At 45.5% G+C, this 24,091-nt stretch overlaps 9 non-coding genes and 1 pseudogene across 9 annotated transcripts; 7 read left to right on the top strand and 3 right to left on the bottom strand.

Moving 5' to 3' along the window:
- Window positions 1–5,062: 5,062 nt before the first annotated feature.
- LOC148631142 (U4 spliceosomal RNA) lies at window positions 5,063–5,204 on the top strand. Its single transcript, XR_015934900.1, has one exon. It is a non-coding gene; the product is annotated as a U4 spliceosomal RNA (small nuclear RNA).
- Window positions 5,205–8,500: 3,296 nt separating this feature from the next.
- On the top strand, window positions 8,501–8,614 carry LOC148631141 (U5 spliceosomal RNA). Its single transcript, XR_015934891.1, has one exon. It is a non-coding gene; the product is annotated as a U5 spliceosomal RNA (small nuclear RNA).
- A 393-nt stretch (window positions 8,615–9,007) lies between these two features.
- LOC148631140 (U5 spliceosomal RNA) lies at window positions 9,008–9,121 on the top strand. The gene has a single exon (XR_015934889.1). It is a non-coding gene; the product is annotated as a U5 spliceosomal RNA (small nuclear RNA).
- A 596-nt stretch (window positions 9,122–9,717) lies between these two features.
- Window positions 9,718–9,799, top strand: trnas-gcu (transfer RNA serine (anticodon GCU)). The gene has a single exon. It is a non-coding gene; the product is annotated as a tRNA-Ser (tRNA).
- Window positions 9,800–11,188: 1,389 nt separating this feature from the next.
- On the top strand, window positions 11,189–11,270 carry trnas-cga (transfer RNA serine (anticodon CGA)). Its single transcript has one exon. It is a non-coding gene; the product is annotated as a tRNA-Ser (tRNA).
- Window positions 11,271–13,995: 2,725 nt separating this feature from the next.
- LOC148631137 (5S ribosomal RNA) lies at window positions 13,996–14,114 on the bottom strand (annotated as a pseudogene).
- A 1,765-nt stretch (window positions 14,115–15,879) lies between these two features.
- On the top strand, window positions 15,880–16,043 carry LOC148631136 (U1 spliceosomal RNA). The gene has a single exon (XR_015934887.1). It is a non-coding gene; the product is annotated as a U1 spliceosomal RNA (small nuclear RNA).
- Window positions 16,044–16,678: 635 nt separating this feature from the next.
- On the bottom strand, window positions 16,679–16,797 carry LOC148631135 (5S ribosomal RNA). Its single transcript, XR_015934885.1, has one exon. It is a non-coding gene; the product is annotated as a 5S ribosomal RNA (ribosomal RNA).
- Window positions 16,798–18,086: 1,289 nt separating this feature from the next.
- On the top strand, window positions 18,087–18,228 carry LOC148631134 (U4 spliceosomal RNA). Its single transcript, XR_015934896.1, has one exon. It is a non-coding gene; the product is annotated as a U4 spliceosomal RNA (small nuclear RNA).
- A 5,438-nt stretch (window positions 18,229–23,666) lies between these two features.
- On the bottom strand, window positions 23,667–23,737 carry trnag-gcc (transfer RNA glycine (anticodon GCC)). The gene has a single exon. It is a non-coding gene; the product is annotated as a tRNA-Gly (tRNA).
- Between the last annotated feature and the right edge of the window lie 354 nt (window positions 23,738–24,091).

Here is a 24,091-nt window from a genome sequence, read left to right as displayed (position 1 = left end):
AAATGAGCAATGGGCACCTGAGAGACTCATTTGCCTGTTTCACAAATGATCATATTTGACTAGAGATTCTATTTGGGATTCAGTTGTGCATTCTGACAGCAATCCCTTTAAAAAAACGATACATTCCGGATGAGGTCAAAGGTGCAGGAACACTGTTACTTGTTCCTTTATAACCCGGTTATTGATGTCATTAACAACATTAATCCCAAACAGAGCTGTTGGACTCCCTCCTCTGGCCGTTTTCCACCAGTTGATTATTTCATCAACCAATGCACTAATCAAGCTCCCAAGGCACTCTCTATACCCAGTAAACATAGGTCTAACCTCACCCAAGGAGAAAATCAGGCGCTCCAGTCTCTCCGCAACAGGGATGATATCGTCATCAAACCAGCGGACAAAGGAGGTGCTGTTGTGGTGTGGGTAAGGATCTATATATCTTTGAAGCCTCTAGACAACTAACTGATACTTCTGCCTACCTCCCTCTCCAACAGGACCCTACCACTGACTACCAAAAGGAAGTGGTATCCACCATTTCCCTTCTTATCAGCAGTAACGAGCTCCCCCAGGAGGCGAACCGGCTCATCATGGAACATCCACAGGTATCTCAATTTTACCTCCTCCCCAAAATCCACAAACCTGACACCCCTGGACGCCCCATCGTATCAACATGTAACTGTCCAACTACTTACATCTCAGCCTTTCTCGACAGCCTCATGAGACCGCTGGTTGAAGATCTTCCCTCATACATCAAAGACACCAACCACGCGCTCCAACTTTTCAATGATTTCCAATTTCAGGGTACCGAATGCCACATTTTTACCATGGACATCACATCTCTGTACACCGTCATTCCCCATAATGACGGCCTTACAGCCCTCAAGCACACGCTGGACAAACGCACAGTGCTTGATCCACCCACCCACACCCTGGTACGCCTTGCAGAATTGGTCCTCACACTGAACGCATTCTCTTTCAATAATCTTTTTTACCAACAGGTCAGTGGAGTGGCCATGGGCACCAGAATGGGACCCAGCTATGCCAACATTTTTGTCAGCTGGGTAGAAGAACGCTTCTTCGCTTCTTACACTGGCTATGTCCCTGACCTCTACAAGTGATATATTGATGACTGCGTCGGTGCCGCCACATGCTCCAGCGATCAGCTTGAGTTCTTCCTGCACCATTTCACCAACTTCCACCCGTCCCTCAAATATACGGTTAACATATCTTCCACCACTCTTCCGTTTCTAGACATCCACTTGTCTATCAACTACCCCCGACTGTCCACTTCAGTTTATTACAAACCCACGGATTCACACAGCTACCTCCTGTACAGCTCATTTCACCCCAACCATACTAAAAACTCTCTTCCTTTTTCACAGTTCCTTAGGTTACGACGACTATGCAGCGATGACATCGACTTCGAGAACCAAGCCCTCGAAATGTACTCATTTTTCATCAACAGAGGATACCCCAGCAGTGTGATTGACAGGGCCCTTGCCCGAGCCAAAAACACCCCCTGGACCATCAACCCGATCAGGAACTCCCGCCGTAACAACCGCATTCCTTTGGTGCTTTCCACCCTAACACACTTCCTATCCCCAGGACCATTAACCACAACTTTTCCATCCTACAGGATGATCCCTCCATTGGGGCCCTCTTTTCTGATCGCCCTATCATCTCATATCACCGACCACCTAATCTGCGTAACCTCCTTGTTCACAGCTCCCTTGACCGCCCTCAACAACCATCCACACCAGGCACTTTCCCTTGCAACAGAGCTCGTTGTATCACCTGCAAGTACACAGCCACCACCACACTCATTCAAGGCCCCTCAGGACAATTCCGGATCACCCAGACAGCATCTTGTACTTCCAGCAACCTCATTTACTGTATCTCTTGCAGTAAATGTCCAGCCATCTACATTGGAGAAACAGGAAGGAGACTCGGAGACCACTTCAGAGAACACGTCAGGGCTGTGAAGATTAAAGATCTCTCCAAGCCCATTGTTTCTCATTTCACCTCTGACGGCCCCGACCACTCTAATCTCTCCGTCTGTGTTCTCAAAAACGGTTTTCGGAACTCATACATCAGAAAGACCACCGAAACTAAAATTATTCTGCAGCTAGGATCACACATTCTCCCTTCCCTTAATGACAGACTACTGTTCTTTTAAATTTTCTCCATTCATTGGAAGTTTCATTTCACACCTCTCTGCACCCATTCTGACTTCACACCTCTTGATTGGCCTCTCTTTCTGTCCCCTGCTCCCGTCTCTCACTCCTCCACCCTCCCAACCTTTGTTCTCCCGCTACTTTACCTCTGCCTACTGCCCTGTCTCTCTCACACCTGAAGAAGGCTCCATGGCCGAAACGTTGTGTTCTCTTTCTTCTTTTTTTCAGCATGGAATAAACCTATTACTTGTTCCTTTGCAGCCTACGCATGCTGACGCAGCTACCCACCTGAACTACACTGTATTTAGGATGTGTTTGCAGTTATTCTGTGTCTCTAGCTTCAACACAGTGATATATATATGCATGCTCACTGATTTTTTGGTACATGCCCAGGGCAATAATCATTATGAGGATTTATTTCCAGATGTGCTAGGGGTAGTGTTGTGAAATACTTCAACACACTGGATCGCAGGTTTAAACCCCCTCCACTCTTACTACTTAAAAACCAACAAATGCAGATATGTAGCAATCATATTGTAGCAGACACTCATTTGCCTGTTTCACAAATGATCATATTTTACTAGAGATTCTGTTTGGGATACGGATGTGCATTCTGACAGCAATCTCTTTCAAGAAATGATTTTACCTTTTCGCGGCTTTGCCCTCTTGCCTCTTTGGACAATATCTCCATCATGTGGTCGTTGTTGGTAATGTCTTCTTATGCCCTTTTTTATTTCAATTCTCTATTGGTTGATTCTAGAATCTCTACAATGGAGTTGAAAACATCAGTTTTATAGCAGACAATATGACATTATTTATAGTCCAATAAGAAACTTATTACCCTGTTTTTAACATAATAACAAATTAAAATTGATTAAAACTAAGTTTGAAACACCAGGGAACATAAAAAATGATTTTTAGGAAAACCATGAGGTTCTCTGTGTCCGATGCCTGCAAGCGGAGAAAGATAGAATCCTTTGATTTTTCAAAATTTGAAAATAAACATCATATAACAACAGCTTTCATTCCTAGGAGTGAAAAATAACCATTTTTCAAGACATATTAGTTTCTAAAACACTACAATAAAGTTAAAAACATCTGTTTTATATTACATTATTTTTTGTGAAATTAGTCATTTTTTGCACTATTTGTAATATAATTTCTAATTAAAAGTGTTTAGAATTAAGTTTGGAACAACAAGGAATACAAAAAAAAAAGATTTTTAGGAAAACCATGAGGTCCTCTGTGCCCGATGCCTGCAAGGGGAGAAAGCTAGAATCCTACACAGGCTCCTGGAGCTCTGGCCTGGCTAAAGAGGCTGAATTTATCCCCTTCAAAGCTCCATGAAAAATGATCATTTAAAATTTGAAAAAAAAACCATCATATAACATCATACAGATGCAGCCATTCAAAATGCGCGATAAAAACCCACGGTACAGTAACCTACCCACAAGCCACTGCAGGGCACCGGAGGACACCGCGGTAAGTGCTTGGCTGGCCAAAATGACCGACAGGGGCACTCGTGGTGCATTGGTTGGTAGTGAAAAGATTTAATCATTTAATGTCTTTACTGTGCACATTTTAATCCGCTTAGTTTTGAATATTTATATGGATTTTACCACTAAAGGGAAATTTTAGTAGCTGAGCATAAAAAGAAGAGGAGCATAACGCATCTGAAGGTCATAAACAATATTAATTTAGGAACATAAACATTACTGTATGTACATAAACTGTACTGTGTATGGCTGGTCTTGGTAGTTTAAAGAAAAAATACACACCAGTCTTCCATTTCTCCCTAAACATTTTAAGCATGAAAGTTTTATGAAACGGTACCCAAATATGCGATTGCTGTATAGAATGAATTATTTAACACGAACATTAAGCTGTTTACATCTTCCGCCTGAGAACAGTCACCCGTTGCTACCCAACGCAGAAACACAGCCACTAGCAAAGACATTAGCTAGCCAATATGATAAAGAAATAAATGATTATTTTGTTTATTTCTTTTGCACATTTATTTGAACATTTCCATCGATTGTACAAGCACTTGGAAACTGTCCAATCCCTAGTTCATCTGGCATTTTACCGGTCTGGCGCCGGTCTGTGTCTTCTAGCATATAATGCCAGCGAACTCTTGTTTTTTTATGTCCACATTCAAGGGTCCCTTTTTGAACCTGCGAGAAGCATTCTTTCAATGTAACAGATTTACTCCGGGGAAAGGCAGCATGACATTAAGAGTAGCTCAAGCTTTCAGCACCCATATCGGACTGCGTGTATGCAGACACCGCTCAGAATCCCCTGGAAGATTCTCCCTCAATTCCGTTGTGCAGTGCTTTACCTCTTTCAAAAGGCTTCACTTTCCTAGTCACATTCCAAGGCTCATCGAACCCGGGCTGTTTCCTCCAGCGGTATAGTATTGCAGTGAGACAGCACGATGCCTGCAAGACTATGTCACGCTAAACGCCACAGATTGTGTTTGTCCGTTCGTGTCAGTCCTCCTGCAGCCACGGGAAGTGGGACACAAACATGCTGCAATGCTTTCAAGACGTTAGGATTTGTTTGTGCAACATCCGAGAAGAGTACTTGTGGCTTGAATGTGAACTGTACGTGCCCGCCCCCTTTCCTCTGTAGTGCATGAGTTCCTCCCGGCATGCCCTTCGTCATTGTTCTGTCATCTTGTATTTAAAGGGTTGTATTTCTGCTGCTGAAAATAAGCAACGGTTTTCTCACAACGCCCTTTGTTCCCGACGGAGCCCTTGTCTGTCATGAAATTCTTCAAAACCTCAAGCTAGAAGAAGAAGACGACAAATATGAAGCGTTACAGCAACAACATGCCATGAGACGATTGATAACGATTTCCATAGGATCCCCGCGGTTGCCTGGCAACCGTCAGCTTTGCGCATTGGCAGTATCGTAGCCTGTGAGGTTTAGCCGAGGCGCGATTATTGCTAGTTGAAAACTTTTCCCAATACCCCGCTTCCGCCGGTTTGCAATACAATCGGTGAAAGCAATTTTTGACAGTCTCGTCAGAGCGTGACATAGTCTTGCAGGCATCGTGCTGTCTAACTGCAATACTATACCGCTGGAGGAAACAGCCCGGGTTCAATGAGCCTTGGAATCTGACTAGGAAAGTGAAGCCTTTTGAAAGAGGTAATGTCGACGCTTTTTTAACAGAGCACCAAAAAAGCGTCTTTTTTGAAGGCCTGGGTACTGAGCATTGATGGTTCAGTGGTAGAATTCTCGCTTCCCATGTGGGAGGCTCTGGTTCGATTCCCAGCCAAAACAGTGGCTTTTGCAGCGAGCGGCTCCATCACTTGCATCCCCTTGCAACTCGCAACTGAAAACCCACTGAAGCTAAGCATTTGTTAGCCAGGTCAGTACCCGGATGAGGGTGAGCTACAGGGAAAAACAAAGTTTCCAGCTGGAAGCGGTGTTAATGGTTCCGGCGGGGGGGCGCTCACCCTGAGGTCTGTGCGGGTCCCAATGCCCCAGCATAATGACGGAGACGCTGTGTTGTAAAAGGGCGCTGTCTCTTGGATGAGATGTAAAACCGAGGTCACAGCGCTCTGTGGTCATTAAAAATGACCACCAAAACCTTTGACAAATGCTCTTGGTAATTGATGGTCTTCAATAATGCTTCTCCTTTAGGTACATTTTAAATCAGCTGAAAAATGCTGTGAAATGGGGGGTCACTTCACGCCAGTGTAGGATTTGGGTTACAAGAACCATGAAACTGCACGAGAAAGCCCGTACACTGAATTACACGGCTTTCTATTCAAAGGAGGGCAAAAGAAATTCCCTGAGTTCGATTTTTTGCAGCACAGAGAGGATTGCTGTCGTGAGGCTGGTTAGCTCAGTTGGTTAGAGCGTGGTGCTAATAACGCCAAGGTTGTGGGTTCGATCTCCGTACAGGCCAGGTCCCTTTCTCCTCTCTTACAAAAGCTGTTAGGTTCCTTTCCGTGGTGAGATGGGTTGTCATGCAACCCTACCACATAGTGCCGACAGACAATTACATGACAAAAATGAAGAGAGTTAAAGCAGCTGGAAAGGTTTTCTTACAACTTTTGAGCTGACACAGTTTTGGAAAATGTTTTTTTCACGCTGCACTGTACCACATAGGCAGCCAAGAGTCTCCAAAACAAAACAGAATTGACAGTCATATAATGTCCATTAACCCCGGTTTTAAACACAGCATCATGTCTGCCATCATAAGAATATGAGTCCAATATTTTAGAATATAGTCAGAATGTCTTCTAACCTTACCTGTGGTGTCTTAATCCCTATTGCTCAATGCATAGTGTACGTACTGCATACATGTGTCTTGAGAATGAGGAATGGGCCCCTGAGAGAAATTATACGTTCTGGATGAGGTCAAAGGTGCTGGAACACTGTATTTAGGATGTTTGCAGTGATTGTGTCTCCTGCTTCAACGCAGTGATATATAGATGTGCTCCTGTAATTTATTGGTACATGCCCAGGGCAGTAAGTAGTCTGAGGATTTATTTCCAGACGGCATAGAGCAGTGAAGCAGTGAAGTAGTGCAACACACTGGATCATTATATTATTAGAATCTATTCTACTTAAATTATTACATTATACACAACTTGAGTTCATTTTAAAAATTAAAAGGTAATGAAAGGAATGCATATTCATGAGGAAGATAATACCGATATGCATGTGATAATCTTCCTTTTATCATGTAAATCATGTTCATCATTACATGATGGGAGCTAAAACAGAAGTTGAGAGAGAGCAAGGACGCCTACAGGAGGAAGGTATAGGACAAGCTGCAAAGGAAAAGCTACAACCCACGACAGCTACTCACCCACCCATCCCACACAGCTATCACTCTCCAACACCTCCGCCATTAACACCTCCAGCACTGAAAGTGCTATGTGCACCATCCACCAGGCCAGGCTGACCAGGCCAGTGCAATACACTGGATCTTTATATTATTAGAATCTATTCTACTTAAATTATTACATTATACACAATTTGAGTTCATTTTAAAAAGTAAAAGGTAATGAAAGGAATGCATTTTCATAAGAAAGATAATACCGATATGCATGTGATAATCTTCCTTATATTATGTAGTGCGTCATTTGGACACTTTGTGGGCTTGAAATACAAAGAAAATCATGTTCTATGGTACAAGATAAATACAAAACGTAAGCTTTTATTTTAATTAGATTTGTTTATAAAGCATAAGCAATCATTTATTACATTAATATATGTGAAAATAACATTTTAGCATCATATTATACATACAGGTCTCTAGCTTCAACACAGTGCTATATATATATATGCTCAGTGATTTATTGGTACATGCCCAGGGCAACAATCAGAATGAGGATTGATTTCCAGACGGGCTACAGGTAGTGTTGTGAAATACTTCAACACACTGGATCGCAGATTTAGACCCCCTGCACTCTTACTCCTTAAAAACCAAAGAAATGAAGATATGTAGCAATCACATTGTAACAGGGGTGACAGTGACTTAATGCTTATACTAGTGGACTTCTGGTACCTTTAAGGTACGGTGTTCCCTGAAGGGCTCTCAAACCCCGCATTTCAGATGCCTAGCTGATGTGTTACACCTCAGAATCACTTTTAAACCTTACCTCTGGTATCTTTAATCCCTATTGCTCAACGCGAAAACTTTACCTGTGGTGTCTTTAATCCCTATTGCTCAATGCATGGTGAAAGTATTGCATAAATGTGTCGGAAAATGAGCAATGGGCACCTGAGAGACTCATTTGCCTGTTTCACAAATGATCATATTTGACTAGAGATTCTGTTTGGGATTCAGTTGTGCATTCTGACAGCAATCCCTTTCAAAAAAGGATACATTCTGGATGAGGTCAAAGGTGCAGGAACACTGTATTTAGGATGTGTTTGCAGTTATTCTGTGTCTCTAGCTTCAACACAGTTATATATATATATATGCTCACTGATTTTATGGTACATGCCCAGGGCAATAATCATTATGAGGATTTATTTCCAGATGTGCTAGGGGTAGTGTTGTGAAATACTTCAACACACTGGATCGCAGGTTTAAACTCCCTGCACTCTTACTCCTTAAAAACCAACAAATGCAGATATGTAGCAATCATATTGTAGCAGAGTGCATCGTTTCCGGCATAGTATGGCAGGGTGTTTTCCGAGTTATTGCACGGATTGGGCACGCCCGCAAGCCAAGAGCCGCAAGCGATGAGCCCGGAGCTGAACGGGCCCCACTGGCTCGTTTGTAAGGCCAGGTGCATTGCCAACCACGATCGGCAGGGCAGAGGCCTTGAAAGCAGCCTGGGCTCCTGCAGCTGTGCAGCCACGCACTCTGGTTTCTCTTCATTTCGTACAAATCTTTCGCCTTTTGCTAAAGATTTCCGTAGAGAGGAGCATGAATGAGTTCCGTGCAATTTTTGTGCTTACCTGCCTTCGGGTGGTTGCAGCTGGGCTGGTCAAAGAGAGAAAACAAAACCGCTCACAATCACTCTTGCTATGGCGATTGTGGTTGTCTGCTCTGCGAGTCCTCGGTCTCTGCCCGTCTGATTGCCGCTCTCTTCTTTGGGGGGCGGGAAGTGTCCGGCCGCAGGGGATCTTGGGACCTCGCTTTGCAAAGCGGCTTCCCAGAGTGCGTCGTTTCCGGCACAGTGTGGCCGGGTGTTTTCCGAGTTATCGCACGGATTGGGCACGCCCGCAAGCCGAGAGCCGCAGGCGATGAGCCCGGAGCTGAACGGACCCCACTGGCTCGTTTGTAAGGCCAGGTGCATTGCCAACCACGACCGGCAGGGCAGAGGCCTTGAAGGTGGCCTGGGCTCCTGAAGCTGTGCAGCCACGCACTCTGGTTTCTATTCATTTCATACAAATCTTTTGCCTTTTACTAAAGATTTCCGTGGAGAGGAGCATGAATGAGTTCCATGCAATTTTTCTGCTTCCCTGCTTTCGGGTGGGGCGCAGCTGGGCTGGTCAAAGAGAGAAAACAAAACCGCTCACAATCGCTCTTGTTATGGCGATTGTGGTTGTCTGCTCTGCGAGTCCTTGGTCTCCGCCTGTCTGATTGGCGCTCTTTTCTTTGGGGGGCGGGAAGTGTCTGCCCCCACTGCCCCTTTCAAGTTTGCTAAAGACCACGTGGATGTTCCAGAGCAACTCCTGGAACAATGTTCTGTGGACAGACGTGACAAAAGCTGAACTTGTTGGTAAATGTGCACAGCGTTATGTTTGGAGATAACAAAACACTGCATACCAACTCCAAAACCTCATCCCACCTGGGAAGCATGGCGGAGGCTGTACGGCTTGCAATCATCTAGGATCACCCAGGATCTCCTGTTTATTAGGCATAATAAACAGGGCCACTGAACTCCACACTGGCCACTGAACCACAGCAGTGGCTTGCTGGCTTGACATCTCCCAAGAAAAATGTTGAAATCGCATGTGGAACAGGAAAATGACCCTCGAGTACGAGGGAAAAAAAAGAAAAAGATCATCTGGAGCGTGCCAACCCATGTCCGGAGCGTGCCAACCCATGTCCGGACAGGCCAGTTTCCTCGACGAGGTGGCCGAGTGGTTAAGGCGATGGACTGCTAATCCATTGTGCTCTGCACGCGTGGGTTCGAATCCCATCCTCGTCGCTCCGGTACTAGAGCCGTACATTTTCTAGCGGTGGCTGAACATGGTATAGTAGGCTAACGTTGGCTCTGGGTTGAGACCGCGTTTTCACTTATTTGCAACGCAAACGGAGAAAGCGATTTTTGACAGTCTCTCAGAATCACAGTTTGTCATTCCTCTAGACGTTTATACAGTAGAAGCCTGCTTCGTGGCTTAAATCCAAGCTAAGGAAACGTGTTAGAGGTCTGATGCAGAACTGCAAATTCAATGAACGGGAACACTACAGTACATTGCACTGTATGTGTGAGGAAAGCTGCCCCCTTCTGTCCCTTGTCGACCGAACAGAGGACTGTAAAGGATACCGCCAAGGATGCTGGTTGAAATCCAGCTCCAAAGAAGCCCCTTTGGGTGTTATGTCATCAAAAAGTAAGAACAGCGAATCTCCCTTTGATCAAAAGCGCAACAGAACTGTTTTCCGTGGAGCGGGTTTCAGACCCGTAGACCTGTTTTATTTGTAAGGCAGGGCGCATTCCCAAGCGCGAATCTCCTGTTTTAGAAATGCTTTAATGGGCGTGAAGTGAAAATAAGAAATGGGCTCCAGATGCACATGGAAGCAATCAAGTGTTTCATCCGAGCTGTTTCAAAGACTGCTCAAGAGCTTTCCTTTCACAGAGGCGCAACGATTAATGATGGGGGTGCACCCTTCAATGCGCCTTAGGACTCTAGGGAGTGATTGAGACGATTCGTAGCGTGTGCTCATTTCCCTCTATTCCCCGTGTTGCAGTGGTAGGATGACGTAAATTACTGCTTCGACACGTAATGGCATTATAATCAAGTGCAGGAGCTGAGGGCTTTAGTTTTGTTTCGTTTTCCATGGCGTTCGTAAGCGTGCAAATCAAAGGCAATTCCTGCGTCTAACAGGAATGATTGAGACAATTCGTAGCGTGTGCTCATTTCTCTCTATTCCCCGTGTTGCAGTGGTAGGATGACGTAAATTCCTGCTTCGACACGTAACGGCATTATAATCAAGTGCAGGAGCTGAGGGCTTTTGTTTTGTTTCGTTTTCCATGGCGTTTGTAAGCACGCAAATCAAAGGCAATTCCTGCGTCTAACAGGAATGTAAATGCTTTTGAAAGTGCAGTGTGGTGCAGCTTGTAAAATCCTTATCCACATTTGTGGTTTGTTGCTGTTTGTTCTGTCTGCCAAAGCTGCATTTTGACATCCGGACGGGGAGACTTTATCATTTGAACGTGAAGCCAGCCTTAAACCCTCTGAGGCGTGTCTATCTGCCGGCACGTATTTTGTCAAAGGTATTTATTTTTTTTAACGGAGAGCGACTTTGAAAAGGTTTCCGCAGCCACGTCGCACTCCGTGTTAGATTAAAGGAGGAATGCGGCGAGGGCGAACTCGCTGTAGTCGTGGCCGAGTGGTTAAGGCGATGGACTCGAAATCCATTGGGGACTCCCCGCGCAGGTTCGAATCCTACCGACTATGGCGTCTGCCGCACGTCTCCTTGTGCCTGCGCGGCAAAGGCGAAGTGCTGTTTCTCCTTTCCTGGTACTATAAAAACGCTAAATCGCTTGGCCCCGCTGCCATGGAAATGAGTTCTTCAGATAACCACACATCTTGCGTTCGCACCTCTGGTGTTCTACTTATGCCTTTGAAAACCTAATGAATAAAACTGAAAGAACCGACACAATATGTAGGTGCTCGTAAAGCACGCATTAAAGAACTGTTAACAGCAAGGGTTTCAGTGGGTTAACTGAGGAGAAGGCATGATCGCTAATTGTTGACTTTTTATTTGGTGTTAGAAACACTCTTACTGTGCATGACGTGCAACAAATGTAGCCACAGAAATTGCATCACGCTTTCATGTATGCTATTGCAGACACCAACGTTGCCTAGATAGAAAACCGAAATAGCCGTGGGTTCGCTTGCTGGTCTGAAGGATCTCTCTTCGAATCTCTATCATTTGTCAATTGAAGTAAAAGGTGCTGCAATCTGATACGTTCAGAATCAAACCCGCAGCTGTTGTTCGACTTTATTTCTTGACTAATTACAACCTTTTACTGTCAAGTTTATTGGTACAACTTGAGCTCTCAGCACCGTACTGAGCCCAGGTGTTTTTCTAAAGCTGTCAGGTGCAGTTCATTTACATGAAGGAAATCTCTTACTGGGTACGATTACAATGCAGTAAGTAGCACAGGCTACTTAGGGAGTAGGCTGATGTGTTTAAAAACAACCAGCGCCAGGCAGGAGTCGAACCTCCAAACTCCTAATCCATAGTCAGACACATTATCCATTGCACCACTGGCCCTGGTGTGACATTGCAGGACTGTAACCCAGTGAGCTTAGCACTGCAACTAGTAAAATATTACCCCCGGTCCATTCTTTTCCAAAAGTGAGAAACACCTGTTTTCTACATTTTGTCTGTTTTAAAACCATATCTCTTTAAACCAAACCAAGAGTTTGTCTTTTGCACTGATATTCTGATTCATTTCGATTTCAAAGAAAAAAAAAAACATTACCTTCCAAAGCATCATAAAATTGTCCCTTCCTCCAGACTCTACTTCTCTCTTGTAGTAGTACAGCAGACCTTTCCAGGTGAGCAGATCACAGAGTCCGAAATGAGCTTCCTCCATCAAGCAAAGTACCTGAACATGACTCTGTCATCATAAAAGCGCCCCTGTAATAAAGAAATTCAATCCGAAATCAAGAGGGCAGTTGCCTACTGAAATACAAGAAGTCATAAATTTTAACCTAGCAACACATTAAAGGCTGCATCTATACAAGTACGATTCTAGAAATGCTCACCAGATTACGTTTTAAGAAAGAACAGCGCCTCAGGTTCCGCCGAGATCTTAACTCGGATGGCAGGATTCAGAGTCTGGAGTGTGGAATGATGGCGCACGGAGGGTCCACATACTGTGGATCCCTCAGTGATCTTCCGCGTGTTCAAACCGCCAGCGTGTGACTCCCCTATCCCCCTGACCTCATTGCTCTGCTCTCGCCTCTGTGCAGCTGAGCCCGACTCATGGTAAAGTGGAAAAAAATATGCCCTCAACGTGAGATTTACTCTGGAGTGAGGATAGTTGTTACCTTCTTATCGTTGAAACGGATGTATGTGATGTGGCGACTAGGTTCTTCTCCATTAGCAGGCTTAAGGTTAAAGAAAAAAACATTGCTGACTTCTTTTTTTTTTGCCAGCCGCGAGCGCTGATTAGCGAGGTTTGTATTTCATGTTTTGCAAGTTGCATCCATTTTAAGAAAAACAAGTCGTTCAAGACAGGAAATGAATACTTGCAATTAATTAAGTCTAGACGTATGCGGTTGTCCATAATGACCAGTTCTGTTCGAGAACACAGAACAAAAAAAGGCACCGCTGGGATTCGGACCCAGGATTTTCTGTTTACTAGACAGGCGCTTTAACCAACTAAGCCACGGCGCCCCGGGAGCGCTGTCCTTTTGCAGCCACTTGGACACACCACTCAGACACATCTGCATTCGGTGTGTGCTCCGCCTGCTCGCTGAGCAAGTTGCCATCTTTACATACAATAGCAACATCGACACCAAGAGAAAGGATGACAAATGGCTTTTATCTGGAACTTTTCATGTCCAAGGAGCTCAATGTGCTTTCTGTATACAACAGGGCCACTGAACTCCACACTGGCCACTGAACCACAGCAGTGGCTTGCTGGCTTGACATCTCCCAAGGAAAATGTTGAAATCGCATGTGGAACAGGAAAATGACCCTCGAATATGAGGGAAAAAAAAGAAAAAGATCAACTGGAGTGCGCCAACCCATGTCAGGACAGCCCAGTTTCCTAGACGAGGTGGCCGAGTGGTTACTGTATGCTGAGTCTAAAGACAGTTTCACCCATTTTCTGATTGCTCGGTTCTGTACCAGTGCAGACATGTCAAACAGTGAATGGCTGTACCTCTATTGTATCCGTGCTCAATGAATGAAATCGGTAACAAATGAATATATGTCTAGTTATACGAAAAACGAGTGGTTTATCGACTCATCTTCATTTGCAGATTTAGAGGCAGCCTCGATATTCGTTTTACAGACGGGTTTTTTTTTTGAATATGGGTCACACACATGCCACAGCAACAAAACATCTCTAGAGATGAGGCTATAGATCACCTTTCCATCCTGCAGGTTTTCCTCCCAAAGCCTACGGCACCAACGGCGACCCCTGCTGGCCGGGAGAGCAAAAGCTTACAGCACCTGGTATTCCCAGGCAGACTCCCATCCAAGTACTAACCAGGCCCGACGCTACTTAGCTTCCAAATTCAGACGAGATCGGGCGTGTTCAGGGTGGTGTGGCCGTAAGCGAAAGCCCAGCCCCTGACTCGCTACTTGAAGCTGTGTGTGGCGGGGGTTCCGTGCCCCCCGAGCGGGACTGAAGGATCGTTCGTGTGCAACTCTTTGGAAAGGAGCTGCTTTCCAAATCGCATTGCGTGCCTGGATGTTGGCGAATGCGCTCCCTTGTGTTGGCTCGTCCCGCACTGGAGGAGGACAAACAATCTGCACGGAGGAGCACCAGGCAAGTCTTCACCAGACAAAAACCTCCAGTGCACAGCACTCTGGAAACATTTCGGGGCTTTCGCGTGTTTATTTCAGCACGTAAAGCGCACCGGTCCAACACGTCGGCCGGGCGCGCGGCGCCTCCGCCCTCTTGTGGCCTTGCGGCGTCAGAGCAAGAGGCTCCTTCTCGCTGCCCTTCCGCTGTGTTGCAGGGCCCCGAGAGGGAACCCGGAGCGCGCACTTTGTGGGGGGCGGGGGACCGCGTTCGCGCTCTGCCCCCGGTCTCTTGCGCGAGTACTAAATCTCACGGACAGGGGGGCCTCGTCATTGATTGTTACAGGTGAGACGGGGATTAGGAGGAGACCCCGACTGATGGGTAAAGGGGAGCACTAACACCAGAGGGACACCCCCGGCGTCTCTTTTTGAGAGACGCCCTGGGGTTTCCTAATGGCCAAGGAGGGTCGGGACCTCGGTTTGACCTCCATCAGGAGGCTGGGGCGTAAGAGAGCCACACAGCCCGCAGGGTGAGCGCTCCCTACTGGTCCCAGTCACACCTCTTGCAGGAGCAGCAGCAACCGGAGCTTTTCCGGGGTGGAATCTCCCATCCGGGTGCCGGCCAGGCTCACACCTGCTGGGCTGCCCCGGGTGTGAGCCCAGTCGAGAGTCGCAGGGCCAGATCTAGTCACCGGGGAGAAACGATACAAGTGAAGGATTGCTCGGCTCTCGGCACTTGAAAAGACCGACAAATGTCTCGTTCCCGCCGGAGCTGAATGTACCCGCATGTGTGGTGTCGTCTTCTTCCCCCGCCCCGCTGTGTTTGCTGTATTGTCTCTGAAGCCGGCCCCCCCGAGACGAGACGGGCTGTTCCTGTGCCCCAATTAACACTTTACAGGTGCCATTCCCCGGCATTGTGGCCATTGTCGGTGCTCACACGCGATAAGATAAGGCGGAGGAGAGTGGGGCATGCCCAGCGGCAGACATTCAAGGAGGGGGCAGTGCGAGGTGAGGTGAGGTGCGACACGCCGGAGCCCCGACGCAGCTAATGCGGAGCACTTGTTGGACTGGCATCGAAAGGACGTGTGCGCACGGAGCGAGCCTTCCCTGCGGCGGAGCGCGGGAACTTTCTCCCCCCCTCCCGCTGCAGGAGTTGTGTGCACTGCAGCGGTGCCGAGAGAAAAGCACAGGAGGCAGCAGGCTCTGGAGAGCAGGTAAGAGACGGAGCCTTGTGGGCAGGCGAGCAGGCCCGTTTTTTGGAAATTGCTGAAAAGGTTTGTTCGGTGTGTGGCAGGCGCACGTCGCGAGCTTGCGTGGCGATCTGCCGGTCTGGAGTTATGCAAATGAGGCCGAATTGCATCCCGGGACATGCTGCGAATGCGCAACGGCGACTGCAGATGTGTAGGAAACGGCGCGCTCATTTTCTCGTTTTGCCCACACTTTTGAGTGTTAGTGTGGCGTGTGAGTGTGTGAAATAGTGGGCCCAGCAGGAGGCGGTGGCGTGCGGGGCGAGGAGGTGGCCTAGGCTGCGCGATTTGTGCTGTGGGTGCGGGCCGCTTGCAGGGGCCTGTTTAACTCATACTTACCTGGCAGGGGAGATACCTTGATCAAGAAGGAGGTTCACCCAGGGCGAGGCTCGGCCATTGCACTCCGGCTGTGCTGACCCCTGCGAATTCCCCAAATGTGGGAATCTCGACTGCATAATTTCTGGTAGTGGGGGACTGCGTTCGCGCTCTCCCCTGATGTGCTTGGTCCAAAATCAGATACGGGAGGGTTAAGACACCACGAGCTGCGTGGCTGCGGAAGGATCCCGGTTCGACAGGAGTGGACGCCGCTGCTGGTTCTCGCTGGCTTTTAGTTAGGGGTCCGGAGAAGCATCTCAAGCTAGTTCCACTACTCCTTCCGGACGTTCATTCCCTTTTCAAAGTCAGTCGTTTTGCTGTAGTCTGCGTTCTTTAGGCTGATTATCGAGGTTAGCCTTTATTTGGTCATGGGGGGCCTCGGTACTGTATGCTGAGTCTAAAGACAGTTTCACCCGTTTTCTGATTGCTCGGTTCTGTACCAGTGCAGACATGTCAAACAGTGAATGGCTGTACCTCTATTGTATCCGTGCTCAATGAATGAAATCGGTAACAAATGAATATATGTCTAGTTATACGAAAAACGAGTGGTTTATCGACTCATCTTCATTTGCAGATTTAGAGGCAGCTTCGATATTCGTTTTACAGACGGGTTTTTTTTTTGAATATGGGTCACACACATGCCACAGCAACAAAACATCTCTAGAGATGAGGCTATAGATCACCTTTCCATCCTGCAGGTTTTCCTCCCAAAGCCTACGGCACCAACGGCGACCCCTGCTGGCCGGGAGAGCAAAAGCTTACAGCACCTGGTATTCCCAGGCAGTCTCCCATCCAAGTACTAACCAGGCCCGACGCTGCTTAGCTTCCGAGATCAGACGAGATTGGGCGCGTTCAGGGTGGTGTGGCCGTAAGCGAAAGCCCCAGCGCCTGACTCGCTACTTGAAGCTGTGTGTGGCGGGGGTTCCGTGCCCCCCGAGCGGGACTGAAGGATCGTTCGTGTGCAACTCTTTGGAAAGGAGCTGCTTTCCAAATCGCATTGCGTGCCTGGATGTTGGCGAATGCGCTCCCTTGTGTTGGCTCGTCCCGCACTGGAGGAGCACCAACAATCTGCACAGAGGAGCACCAGCCAAGTCTTCAGTGCACAGCACTCTGGAAACATTTCGGGGCTGTCGCGTGTTTATTTCAGCACGTAAAGCGCACCGGTCCAACACGTCGGCCGGGCGCGCGGCGCCTCCGCCCTGTTGCTGCCCCTGCAGCTGCTTCACTTTTCCCTTTAGTTGCCATCGATTTTTTTGTAGTGCTATACATATACGATTGAGGTATCTTAGAGTTCTCCTTCGAAGACCCAGCACTCTCTTTTCTTTTCCCAGTGTTACTCATATCGGACTTTTTAAACCTAAAAAAAAATCGTTTTTTTTTCTTTCAATTAAAACTGAAGTTTAAACAACTAGTGTTAAGTCCTTATTTTTCTGTAGTCAAAAAAAGCAAAAATTAACATTCAGGTCATGAAAAACTCAAAAAAACTCCCCAACCACTAAACTTTACCTCCCACCTGAGCGCCATCTTGAACGCCCCTACCACCAGAGAATGCTCACGATTTCGGAAGCTGTCTCCGGGACGTGCTGATTCCACACATCCTGAATAAATTATGATATTGTTAGTTGCTGTAGCTAGACGTTCAAATGAGTTTCATGGCCAGATGGACTGTTTCCTCCAGCGGTATAATATTGCAGTGAGACAGCACGATGCCTGCAAGACTATGTCACGCTGAACGCCACAGATTGTGTTTGTCCGTTCGTGTCAGTCGTCCCGCAGCCACGGGAAATGGGACACAAACATGCTGCAATGCTTTCAAGACGTTAGGATTTGTTTGTGCAACATCCAAGAAGAGTACTTGTGGCTTGAATGTGAACTGTACGTGCCCGCCCCCTTTCCTCTGTAGTGCATGAGTTCCTCCCGGCATGCCCTTCGTCATTGTTCTGTCATCTTGTATTTAAAGGGTTGTATTTCTGCTGCTGAAAATAAGCAACGGTTTTCTCACAACGCCCTTTGTTCCCAACGGAGCCCTTGTCTGTCATGAAATTCTTCAAAACCTCAAGCTAGAAGAAGAAGACGACAAATATGAAGCGTTATAGCAACGACATGCCATGAGACGATCGATAACGATTTCCATAGGATCCCCGCGGTTGCCTGGCAACCGTCAGCTTTGCGCAGTGGCAGTATCGTAGCCTGTGAGGTTTAGCCGAGGCGCGATTATTGCTAGTTGAAAACTTTTCCCAATACCCCGCTTCCGCCGGTTTGCAATACAATCGGCGAAAGCAATTTTTGACAGTCTCGTCAGAGACTGAGCAAGGTGTTTAAAGACAGATTTGGTCACGGTGATATCATGGTAGAAAGAAACGAGCTTGTTACGTGTCAACAGGAACGCTCTTTAGCTCTTTCAGCTTTATGCAGAGAACAGCGTCTGTCGAGATTACTTTTGTGTCAGCGCGAAACGCCGTGTGCTTGTCAGTATGATTTCATATTGCTCGTAGCGGCGCCTGGCTTTTGTCTGTCAAACGTTAGGTTGCGCTTCTTCATGCTGCATCGTCGGCATGAGTGGAGCATTTTAAACGTCTGTACTTACTGCGCCCCATAAGAAATCGTTTGTCCCCATTCAAAAGAGATTGTGCGATGTCCTGCAGCGTTCGCAAAGCAAACCTTTGACAGTTTGAAAAGAGGAATTTATTCTGCTTCCTGTGCGTGCAGTAGTTACAAAGTTGAACGTCTTTACACGATCTGCTGCAGTTTTCAGTGGGTGGGCTTTGTCAAATGGCTTGGAAAAACGCACTGTGTTTCTGCTCGGGAAACATCATGAGCAGTGTCCTGCATGTTTTCTGTGTATAGCTGTCTTTTAACGCATACAGAATTCATTCGAAATCATTGATTTCTCCAATTAACAAGGGTCTCTTTTTGAACCTGCCAGAAGCATTCTTTCAATGTAACAGATTTACTCCGGGGAAGGGCAGCATGACATTGAGAGTAGCTCAAGCTTTCAGCACCTTTATCTGACTGCATGTATGCAGACACTGCTCAGAATCCCCTGTAAGATTCTCCTTCAATTCCGTTTTGCAGTGCTTTAGCTCTTTCAAAAGGCTTCGCTTTGCTAGTCACAATCCAAGGCTCATGACAGCATTTGAAAACATTCGTAACTGCGTTGGCCGGGAATCGAACCTGGGTTAACTGCTTTGAAGGCAGCTATGCGCAACACTGGCTCGCTCCAGAATAAATCTCACGTCGAGGGCATATTTTTTTCCATTTTACCGTGAGTCGGGCTCAGCTGCACAGAGGAGAGAGCAGAGCAATGAGGTCACGGGGACAGGGGAGTCACACGCTGGCGGTTTGAATACGCGGAAGATCACTGAGGGATCCACAGTATATGGACTCTCCGTGCGCCATCAGTCCGCACTCCGGACTCTGAATCCTGCCATCCGAGTTAAGATCTCGGCGGAACCTGAGGCGCAGTTCCTTCTTAAAACGTAATCTGGTGAGCATTTCTAGAATCGTACTTGTATAGATGCAGCCTTTAATGTGTTGCTAGGTTAAAATTGATGACTTCTTGTATTTCAGTAGGCAACTGCCCTCTTGATTTCGGATTGAATTTCTTTATTACAGGGGCGCTTTTATGAAGACAGAGTCATGTTCAGGTACTTTGCTTGATGGAGGAAGCTCATTTCGGACTCTGTGATCTGCTCACCTGGAAAGGTCTGCTATACTACTACAAGAGAGAAGTAGAGTCTGGAAGAAGGGACAATTTTATGATGCTTTGGAAGATAATGTTTTTTTTTTCTTATACTGAAAATGAAAGGTAGTTGTTTCTATATGGACTCAGTCTTTGGAATTTGTATATATATATTTCAGTGATCCCTCAGCCATTCCTTCTGTATTGTAATTCAATTTCTCTTTTAAAATTCCTTCCCCACTTCTAGGACCTGCAGTTGCTGAACTCCACAATGGCTTCTATTGGAAAGTCTGTGACTGAGACCAAGTGTTCACTTTTTTATGAAACCATTATTTATTTAGGAGCAATGAGCAATTCTTATATAAATGCAATAAAATCATTATGCTCAAACTATGAGAGAGAAAATTAAGGATAATTTAAGAAATCAGTCTTAGCTTGTTTCTATACACAGATGGTATTATTTATTTTCAAAGGAAACCCGCGAGGATTCCCCTGGTGTGCAAGATGTGCCTGAATACTCTTGATCAGCTTCCTGCTCACTTGAAGAGGGCGTGTATGAAGCACGCCACGGCAGAAAACATCAGGATGGCCTCTCAACAGGCGAGGGAGGACATGATGAATCACCTGAAGAACGGGGTCATCGTGGATTACCACAGAATAGAGATCGTGTCTGGTGAGGCAAACAGGATAGTGGTTGTAAGACTGCTAGAGTCCTTGGGCCTTTTTGTACATGGGAAGCCTGAAGACACATTGGCAAAGTGAGATATTTTTAATCTGTAAGGCTTCTGTAGTTTCTTTTTGAAATCATTGTTACAACATATTATGTAAAAGCATGTTGAAAAGAATCTACCTGCATTCCAGCGGCCCTGAGCAAGAGGCCGCAGTCCAGGAGGAAGAGATGCCAGAGGCTGCTCTAGAAACTGAAACAGAAGCGGATAAGGAAGGGGAAGATGTGAGCTCTGAAGAACTCTATCAGCGGTAAGACTTTTTATTTTTCAGATGTATCTATTTTTTACTAAAATTCTAATTTGTCTTATAGGTATAAAATGTTTAAACCGGTGTTTTATATCCTTACAGGCCCTGAGTAGTTAAAAAGTATCAGCAGGCCGGAAGAGAGTGGCCCAAGCTGGACTCTATAGAAAGCACTCCCTGGATGCTCCTCTCCTGATTGGATTCAAACAGTACCTTACCAAGGATCTGGGAGTGGCAAATTATTCTCAGGAGGTATTTATTTTTTAAAGGCATTTAAAATTAAGCAATGGTATCTTCATTGTAAATGTTTTTATTTCTTAGCTTAAAATTCACCCATGTGAAATGATGTCAGCCATAAACATCATGACTCTATATTTCCTACCTGAATCTATTCTACTTAAATTATTACATTATACACAATTTGAGTTCATTTTAAAAAGTAAAAGGTAATGAAAGGAATGCATTTTCATAAGAAAGATAATACCGATATGCATGTGATAATCTTCCTTATATCATGTAGTGCATCATTTGGACACTTTGTGGGCTTCAAATACAAAGAAAATCATGTTCTATGGTACAAGATAAATACAAAACTTAAGCTTTTATTTTAATTAGATTTCTTTATAAAGCATAAGCAATCATTTATTACATCGCTTCTTGAATTAAATCTTTTGACAAGAGGTAAGACTTCTGTTACATTTAAACCCATGTTTAGCTGTGTTTTTTAGATTTAACTGAACCAATTTCTGTGTGTGATAATGTCCTTGAATTCTGACAACATCACACTAAATTACATGATATAAAACAGCTAATGTTTCTAGAGATAAAGTTTCTGAGATGCTTCTAATTACTTTTTATTACCAGGGACAGTTTAATTCACCTTGTACAGTACTGTAAGACCAAGATGCTTTTTTTAAAAGTTATTTAACATTTTATAGAACTTTGTCTACTATGGCAACATGATGTGCTTGGTGAAACTTGGAAAAATACTGCTTGGCCACTTATCTTAAGATAAAGATAGGATAAAGGTTTATCTTTTGCACCTACCTGACCCCCAGGGAAGGCCAATGCTTTCTAAGTTGATGGTTCCCTACAGTAGACTGTACTTTAATTTCAAAGGTAATGTATATTGACCCAAATCAGTTTTGGAATCCAATCTACTGACGAGATGGAGCACATCCTTTTTTCAGGATTTTAGCATCATACGTTTGGTATATTTAGTCCCTAATGCTGAAAGAAATGATCATAGAACATTTGGACACTTTGTGGGCTTGAAATACAAAGCAAATCATGTTCTATGGTACAAGATAAATACAAAACTTAAGCTTTTATTTTAATTAGATTTGTTTATAAAGCATAAGCAATCATTTATTACATTAATATATGTAAAAATAACATTTTAGCATCATACGTTTAGTATATTTAGTCCCTAATGCTGAAAGAAATGATCATAGAACATGACATCTAACCTTACCTGCGGTGTTTTTAATCCCTATTGCTCAATGCACGGTGAAAGCATTCCATACATGTGTCTGACAATGAGGAATGGGCCCCTGAGACAGTCATTTGCCTGTTTCACAAATGATCGTATTTTACTAGAGATTCTGCTTGGGATTCAGATGTGCATTCGGACAGCAATCCCTTTCAAGAAATGATATGTTCTGGATGAGGTCAAAGGTGCTGGAACACTGTATCTAGGATGTGTTTGCAGAGACTGTGTGTCTCCTGCTTCAACGCAGTGATAAACAGATGTGCTCCTTTAATTTATTGGTACATGCCCAGGGCAGTAAGCAGTCTGAGGATTTATTTCCAGATGGCATAGAGCAGTGAAGCAGTGAAGTAGTGCAAAACACTGGATCATTATATTATTAGAATCTATTCTACTTAAATTATTACATTATACTCAATTTGAGTTCATTTTAAAAAGTAAAAGGTAATGAAAGGAATGCATTTTCATAAGAAAGATAATACCGATATGCATGTGATAATCTTCCTTATATCATGTAGTGCGTCATTTGGACACTTTGTGGGCTTGAAATACAAAGAAAATCATGTTCTATGGTACAAGATAAAACTTAAGCTTTTATTTTAATTAGATTTGTTTCTAAAGCATAAGCAATCATTTATTACATTAATATATGTGAAAATAACATTTTAGCATCATATGTTTAGTATATTTAGTCCCTAATGCCGAAAGAAATGATCATTTGTTTAACATGCACGGGTCTGTCTCAAAGGATGCAGTACTCCTGAAGGGTCTCAAACCCTACATTTCGGATGCCTAGCTGTATCCCTCACCTGTGGCACCTCAGAATGACTTCTAACCTTACCTGTGGTGTATTCAGTCCCTATTGCTCAATGCACGGTGTACATACTGCATACATGTGTCTTGAGAATGAGGAATGGGCCCCTGAGACAGTCATTTGCCTGTTTCACAAACAGGGACCTGGACCTAGACCTGGCCCGTACAGGGCTCAAACCCGCGACCTTGGCGTTATTAGCACCACGCTCTAACCAACTGAGCTAACCAGCCTCACGACAGTGCTCCTCTCTGTGCTGCAAAAAATCAAACTCAGGGAATTTCTTTTGTCCTCCTTTGAATAGAAAGCCGTGTAATCAGTGTACGGGCTTTCTCGTGCAGTTTCATGGTTCTTGTAACCCAAATCCTACACTGGCCTGAAGTGCCCCCCCATTTCACAGCATTTTTCAGCTGATTTAAAATGTACCTAAAGGAGAAGCATTATTGAAGACCATCAATTACCAAGAGCTTTTGTCAAAGGTTTTGGTGGTCATTTTGAATGACCACAGAGCGCTGTGACCTCGGTTTTACATCTCATCCAAAAGACAGCGCCCTTTTACAACACAGCATCTCCGTCACTATACTGGGGCATTGGGACCCGCACAGACCTCAGGGTGAGCGCCCCCCCGCCGGCACCATTAACACCGCTTCCAGCTGGAAGCTTTGTTTTTCCCTGTAGCTCATCCTCATCCAGGTACTGACCTGGCTCACACCTGCTTAGCTTCAGTGGGTTTTCAGTTGCGAGTTGCAAGGGGATGCAAGTGATGGAGCCGCTCGCTGCAAAAGCCACTGCATTGGCCGGGAATCGAACCCGAGCCTCCCGCGTGGCAGGCGAGAATTCTACCACTGAACCACCAATGCTCAGTGCCTGGGCCTTTAAAAAAGACGCTTTTTTGGTGCTCTGTGCAAAACGCGTCGACATCTGCTTCCAGCTGCAAAATGCCATTTGCGGACGCTGAAGAACTTATTTCTAAGGCAGCGGGTACAAGCGATTGGGCGTTTTAAAACCACCAGGAACAGCAAAGAGGCGCGCTTCTTTGCTTGTGCCGAAACACACCGACTGAAAGCGGACAACGTAGTCGGCAGGATTGGAACCTGTGCGGGGAGACCCCAATGGATTTCTAGTCCATTGCCTTAACCACTCAGCCACGACTACAGCAAGCCCCACTGCCGCTGCGTTCTTGCTACAATCTTACCTGGATCGCGAGGCGCCGG

The sequence above is a fragment of the Lepisosteus platostomus genome, unplaced genomic scaffold (genome assembly GCF_059453375.1).
Source record: "Lepisosteus platostomus isolate fLepPlt1 unplaced genomic scaffold, fLepPlt1.hap1 Scaffold_80_H1, whole genome shotgun sequence".
NCBI classification, from domain to species: Eukaryota; Metazoa; Chordata; class Actinopteri; order Semionotiformes; family Lepisosteidae; genus Lepisosteus; species Lepisosteus platostomus.
Note: the sequence above shows the minus strand (reverse complement) of the source record. Positions and strands in the feature narration are given on the sequence as shown.